Source organism: Macrobrachium nipponense, chromosome 36 (genome assembly GCF_015104395.2).
Source record: "Macrobrachium nipponense isolate FS-2020 chromosome 36, ASM1510439v2, whole genome shotgun sequence".
NCBI classification, from domain to species: Eukaryota; Metazoa; Arthropoda; class Malacostraca; order Decapoda; family Palaemonidae; genus Macrobrachium; species Macrobrachium nipponense.
In genome coordinates this window covers 58,786,603-58,794,340 of record NC_087220.1, presented here as the reverse complement: position 1 = coordinate 58,794,340, position 7,738 = coordinate 58,786,603, and positions in this window count along the sequence as shown.

Genomic DNA, 7,738 nt, shown 5'->3' with positions numbered 1-7,738 from the left:
GCAAACATACTGTCCCTAGTAAATTGTTTTATGTTTTGAGTAAAATTCAACATATTATAAACTTATTATGGCATATTAAAAACACACATTACATATGATGAAATGGGTGTTCTCTTTTTGTACCTGATCCACAATTTGATATTCAGTCCTCATCACTTTCGGAAATCCTCAGAATCTAGTTCCATTTCTTCTTCTTCATCAACCATGTTGGAACATGCTGTAAGCTTATAGGCTGCTGTGTATTTAAGTCCATTTATAATGCATGAGCAGTTTGCTGGTTGACACTGTCTGCTGAGGACAACTTCTGGGGCTGGCATAGTCGTCATCCACTGAATCAGCAGATTCCTTCACTCATTGTCCATCCATGGCCATCATTTGGATTTGGAATACAAAGGAAGGGTGTTTTCAAGGCTATTCCTCCAAATGGCTGACTGGTAATTAGCACGAAGTTGTGTGCTGGTAACAAAGTGTTTTTTGGCAAGGTGGTAACTGGCCTGACTCAACATCCCCTTGGCGGCTCTGAAACATTTCGTACCTTAGTTGATTAAACTCTCAGACACTTTGTGTTGCGCGAATACAATTTACATGTGAATTCTTCAATGAGTTCAAATATTGCACCAGAAAGCTGCCAACTTGAACCAAGTTCAGAGAAAGCCACTTGATATTTCTGGTTTTGAATGATTAGTTTTAATGCCTTCAGCTTGCCTGTCCAGCCAATGCACTAATAGTGTCGCATCCAGTCCATGCATGAAGGCCAATAACGCATTTCTCACACCACCCCCAATAGCACTACTCAATTTGCTGGTGTCGACCAGTCTGATGCGCAGTTTAGTGCCCCTTCTTATGAATATTTGACTCTTATCAGATGGCTTAGAACAAGACAAATGATTAAAACATCTGTTGTCATCTGATATTAATAGCAGTGAGTTGAATTCTTCTCCTGCATGGCATGCTTAGCATGTAGAAGCAAACGAGTATCAGCTTCTTCTTGACTTGATGCCAGTTCTTCAACTATTTGACAGTCATTCTAGGTGAGTTTCAGACATTTGTTTCCAAATGTTACAAACATGACTTTCTCTCCAAGTTCACTCTTTTCTCTGGATCTTTCCAGCTTTCAGCCAGGAATGCTGTCAGGTTGTTCTTGCTTTCTGTACAAGTGAGCAGCCTCCTCCAATTCTTTATCTTATGGCCTGGTCTAATCTGCTTAAATGCTATACCCATCGTGAACCATGTCCACGGCTTTCCCGTTCAGCAGTCTTGATTGATTGGTCTCTATAGATATCAACACTATATCAATTCTTTTACTTTTTGGCTTGCATAAAGAATCTGGCTAAGCACTTTATCTGATAACTCATCAAAAGTATGATTCTCTCCTTGGGTCTTTGAATGAGAGCCATGGCATCAATAATTGTAGCATGAGGTCCACTATTCTTCTGCTGGATGTACTTTTCCTTCCAAATGCTTCCCCAAAACAGCCTTGTTGGTTTTCTTCATAGTGCCATCAGCATTAGCTAGTGCCCAAGGTAGAGGACCAAGAGGGTAACTGAAAACATCTAACATGTCCAACTTACGGTTCTGTGCTATCAGAAGCATGTTACCAAAAACCGGCGATCTGCCTTGAGCATTACTTCAGTCTTTGTTCCCTTGATAGCTCTTCCTTTCTTCATGTTGTGGAAGGTTTTCAGGTTCAGTCTGTTTATGGTATCATAGAATCCCTCCCCCTGCTGTAGACGCTGTACTTGAAACTTTAGGTACGCTTCCTCTCCCTTTTGTTTTGCTGGACAATAAATCCTGGGAGACCTCTGGGGGCGCAGCTGCTCCAGTGGAAAGGCTGACCACATCTAAGGGGTCTTGCTGGAAAAGGATTGATCCAGTTATTTTCAAGCAGATCTACTAGTGATGATACGTCAGCTTCATCTTTCATAATGCGAGTTAATTCAAGGTCTGGATGACTTAGACTTGAACAATGGATGAATAGGGTTTCTTTCCCGTAACTGCCTCACAGCAGCAGCTCGGTGTTCTGTGTTAAATAATAGCGAGACACAGTACCAGGTTTTAAGACTAAATCCACGTGTACCACCAGCAGTTTGGGTGTCCTTGTTGACAGTTTCTTCAGTAGTCTGGTCTACTGCAATGCGTGCAAATGGATTAGTTGAAACTGAGTTTGTACTGAAAATCCACCATTAAGAAATGAGCATACAACTGTGGAAAATTCTCCTTCAAATGAGTCATCTGTGCATAGTACACAGGGAGATATCTGGCATAGTTGGTTTTGTCCATCGCAAAAGACCAAGGAATTACCTCACGAATGCATGCTATATGAAGCAGCCAGTCACCTTCCCTGTCAGCTCGCAAGAGCCCAAGAAGTGTCTCAACCATTTCTATGTATGTCATCCAGTATTATGCCAACGGACCCTTGTTTTTCATGTCACACATATATTCATGGAAAACAGCTGCAAGACTCTTTTGCATGAGTTGTTTTCCAATACATCATGATAAATTGAAGCACAAATGTTCTGATACAGTTCATTTAGTACACCTTTAGCTTCAGATAAACATGGTAGAGCATCAGGGTGTTTAATCTTCTAGCCATTCCTGAAATGCATGCCAGGCAAGCCTCAATAAGGCTTCATACATGAGCTTATGAAAACGTACTGCTCTGTTGTATTGTTTTCCTTCTAGCACTGTTAATAGATCCCTCAGCAATAACTCCAGAAATTCCACAGGTCTAAAATTCCCAGTAGGAAAGGTTCCTGGCAATTCACCATACTTTTTTCCAATTGTATACTATAAAATTGCATATTGTGTGGGAAATTCCCCATCATTAAATACAATCTTTCCATATTTTTCTGGATACTTCCATGCAATTTTTGTTGCCTTAGCAAACAAAGCTTGATCCAGGACAACTGCTATGCTGTCTAGGTCGAGTGATGACTGAATAGTGATGGATTGATGGAGGATTTCCTGTACAGTTGTCATTTCTGTTGCGGAGTATTTATTGTTGGCAGGTACCCAACTGTGTCTGATGCAACTAAAATATTGTCTCTGGTTAAAATGTTGAAGCCTGTCACGAACTTACTGTTGATTTGTTGTTGGGTCCTGTGCCCGCTCTATTATAAATAGAATATTTCTCCGCTGTGCCCTCCAAGCAGCATCCTTTAATACTTTCCAGAAAAGGTCAGCTGGTGTTACTGGTGCTGGACCATTCCTTTTGCCTGCAGTATACACTGGAAGTGGTATGTCAGAGATCTGATTGTTCTCTTCTTGTCCTTTTGCTGATGGATAATTGTGGTTTAGGTGGGGCACATGTCATCGATTTGGCCTGTACAACTATTCCATTCACACGATGTGAAGTTCCTGCTCCACTGAGTACCTCCTCTTGTCTGTCAATGTTATCAAATGCTAGCACTGTAGGAAACACCAGGATGGATATCTGAAGGTAATGGGAGCCTATTGTTATCTGTGTTCTCTAGCTTTTCAAGACAGAGTGCAGTGTCAATCTCTTCTAAAACTGAATATGAACATGAATGTCCCAATCGATTCAAAGTTTTTAATCAGCTCAACATTTCCTGTCTGTAAGTGTTTTTTACAACCAAAGGAAGCAGGACATGCTGGGTGTAAGCACCTTACATACAGTCACACCAGAGATAATGTCTTGAGCAATAGAACCATGACAACCTATTAAACACGCAAGGTGGGTGCCTGTTCTTTTCCACAAAGTAAGATGCAGAGAAACTTCATGAGATGTCTGGTATGGGCAAATATCCTTCACTAAGTCTTGAGGGTGTGGAGGCCATGTGTTCTGGGATTTCACATTTTATTTCATGGCGTAAAAACTGGGCAATCTTGACTATTAAACAATCAAAGTCATCATTTTGGGTATATGCCTGAAGTTTGTTCTTTAACAGTACATTTTCATTAATGACTGATTCGTACGACAAAATTGTCAGGTCTCCAGATAGACCAGGCGAGATATGGTGAAGAAATGTAATGCCTCTTCAAACTCAGCCTCAGTTTACGGCGTAGATGGTTCTTTGTGGCATCCGTAACTTCATATATTCCTTTCTGTTCATGAAGGTTATAACCTTGATGTGAGCTCAGTTAAGGGAAGAATTCGTGGTTTATTGAAAAGATCATTACGAATAAATCACTCAACATTTTCATAGCTGCTTTCTCCACTTTCTGGTAAGGATCCTCTTCCTGCTGGTTGTCCATCACTCTTTTCAGGTTTAGTACGAGTGTAGTCTTTGTAACAGGATTCATGATAGTGTGCCTCTGCTGCAACAATGTCTCTTGATGTGATAGCAAGGATTCTTTCATCCATACATTGAGTGGCAATGTCCCTAATCCTTTTATCAGCTCTTAGCTCAACTGCTGGTTTAATGGCTCCCTGGTATTTGTATGTTTCACATATTTTGATGTTTTCAAACAGAATATGCACACCTTATCATACACTGTAGATTGAAGGGCAGGGCCTTGTCGGGATGATTGCCTAGGCATGAAGGCATCATCTTCTTGAGTTCCAAACTTTCTTGGTTTTCTTAGCTTATCCAGGGCCTTTTATGAGTGAAATTAGACCTGCATTTTCTGTGATATAGTACACTGATAAAGCTTTTGGGAATTCTTGTGCCAAGTAAGTATTGGTTCAAAGTTTCTTATTTCTGCAGCTTCACGTAGGTAATCCAGGAGGCTTCATCTTGAGGACTACTTAGTTCATCAGTGCGGACAAACTTTCCCACATATAACCACTGCTCTTAGGGTCCATTCTTGGTCGCTTTGTTGTAACTTCTTCATCAGCCATTTTGGTAGCCAAATAAGTCGAGGCTGAAACAAATATTTAGGGCCGTTCAAATATTATATCGCCATCATATTAAATGTGTCAATAATTATAAATATTTATTAATTCTTTTCTAAATTCTCTCAAAACACAAAAAAAAGACAAGCATTGAATAAGTGAGCAAATATGAACAAAATGAATGACTTAAATATATGGTAATGGTATATATACATATCAATATACGTATAAATGTATATGACACTAGTTTTTTAATTTGACAAAGCTGTGACCATTTGATATTTCAACAAATAACAATATTCAGAGGTTGAATATGAGCAAAACATGATAAAAATATATTGAAAATGGAACTATTCGTACAAAATAATGAAAAAATTAGAGAAAAATCACATTTTTCACTATTTTACTGGATATAAACAAATAAATAAGAGATAACCACCCAAAAGTATGCCATTGAAGCATTATTGCTATATACAACAAATTTATAACAATTAGGCATTGTTTCTACTGAATTAAAAGTGAACAAGAAGCATTCTTTGGAGACACATAATAATTTATTGGTTAGGGCAGCCATCTTTAAAGATGGCCGCCAAAATGCATTAATCTGGTGCTTCTGCAATGTCCATCACATATTTTTCATACAACCCATATACCAAGCTTACTGAAAAACATAGTGGTTATTAGTCCCCCAATATGGTAGTCAAATCTTGCCTGGCTCATGGACTATTTGTGAATTCATGGTGTTACTATAGTAGATTCACATCAACCATGCATTTGATGTCTACGCAAAGTCCCGTACGACACTCTTAATTGGTTGTTGGTAACCTATGACAGGGCTTGAAACTCTCAGTCTCTCGAGAGAGTTCACATAGGCAAGATGTATGTTCCACCTCTCCTGAGGGATACTTTTGACAGACGTATTCCTCAGGAAAGGTGGAACACACATCCTGCCTATGTGAACTCTCTGGAGAGACTGAGAGTTTCCAGCCCAGTGACTGGCTTATCAACAGCCAATCAGGAGCGTCGGAAGGGATGGTCTAGACATCAAGGATGCACGGTTGACATGAATCTACTTATAATACAAAGTGTATTGTTTTCTAATTAATCTTAAATCCTTAATCTAGCCTTCGGGGATTTGCTAATTTTGCACTGTCCGTTTGTATATGCCTTTGTTCCTAAAACAAAATGCATTGTTTTCTGACTGACTTACCTGACCACATGTGGGTGGCTGCTTTTAAATCTTTAATCTGGGCGCTTTTTCGTTTCTTTTGGTGACCTGGACCTTTTTGTTAATCACGAAATGTCCGTTCATATATGCTTACTCGAACTGTGTTTCTCATTGTTCAGATCAGTCTTGCCTTTGGTCAACGTCGCTTAGACCGACAGATCCCAGGCAGTTTTCTCGTTTTTTCATTTTCTATTCATTTCCCAACCACTGGAACTAATTCTGAGCATTTTCTCAACCTCTGACTAATTAGGTTGAATTCTCCCAACCTTTCTGTTCAGTTTCCCAACCTTTTAAACTAATTCTGTTCATTTCCCCAACCTTGGAGACTAATTATGTTAATTTTCCCAAAACTTTCTGTTAATGTTCCCAACCTTTGAAAACTATTTCGGCTCATTTTCCCGACCTTTTAAACTAATTCTGTTCACCATACCTCAACCTTTGGATAATTTCTGTTCATTTTCCTGACCTATATGACTAATTCTGCTCATTTTCTCAACTTATATGACCAATTCTGTTAATTTTCCCAACCTTTATGACTAATTCTGTTCAATTTCCCAACCTTTATGACTAATTCAATTCAATTCATTCATTGCTCTTGACTATAGAATTAATTCTGTTCATTTTCCCTACCCATATGACAAATTCCATTCATTCTCCCAACCTATAAGAATAATTCTGTTCATTTTGCCCGAACCTTAATGACTAATTCTGTTCATTTTCCCGACCTTTTAAACCAACACTGTTCATTTTCCTCAACTTTCATGGCTAATTCTGTCCATTTTCCCGACCTATATATATGAATATATCCCGATCCTTTTCCGATTTTTATGACAATTCTGTTCCATTTTCCCGACCAACAGAACTAATTCTGTCCACCTTCCGGACCTTATGTTATATCGATAATTTTCCGATTTTATGACTAATTCTGTTCATTTTCCTGACCAACATGACTAATTCTGCTCATTTCCCGACCTACATGACTAACTGTTCATCTCAACATTTATGACTAATTCTCTTCATTTTCCCGACCTACATAACTAATTCCCTCATTTTCCCCGACACTTCCACAGGTGGTTGCAGGGTACGAGAGAGCTGTGATCTTCAGACTAGGAAGACTGCTACAGGTGGCTCAAAGGGACCAGGTAAGACTGTTCATGTTTCCCTCTTCCATTGACGCACCTGTGTCAGGTGTACTGAGATTAAAGAAGTTCTCTCTCTCTCTCTCTCTCTCTCTCTCATCTCTCTCTCTCTCTCTCTCTCTCTCTCTCTCCTGTGAGTACTACTTCATTTAGATAATAAATGTTTGACATTGCCAGTATCACAGAAATAACAGCAAAATTGCAATTCCTAATTCTGGATCATCTAACATCTATCAGAATCGAGCTGATTTGTCACTTTTACCCAATTCTTTCCGTCTCTCGTTTATATCCGTCTATTTCCCCCTATTAACTCTATAAACTCCTTTTATTACTGTCTATCTCACTTCCTCTCGGTTTGTCCCGGTGCTTCAGAGAAAAAAGAAACGAAAGAGAAAAAAAAATATGAATAAAAATAAACTATTTAATTAACATGAAACTCTTCTTTCAGAATCTCCCCCCTACAGGACGCCATATCTGAGGGACAGACTCACATGCAGGCGAAAATAAGTGCTACAGCATAGTATATATATATTCCGTCAGGTCTCGCATCCTCAGATGACCAATATTATGATCTCC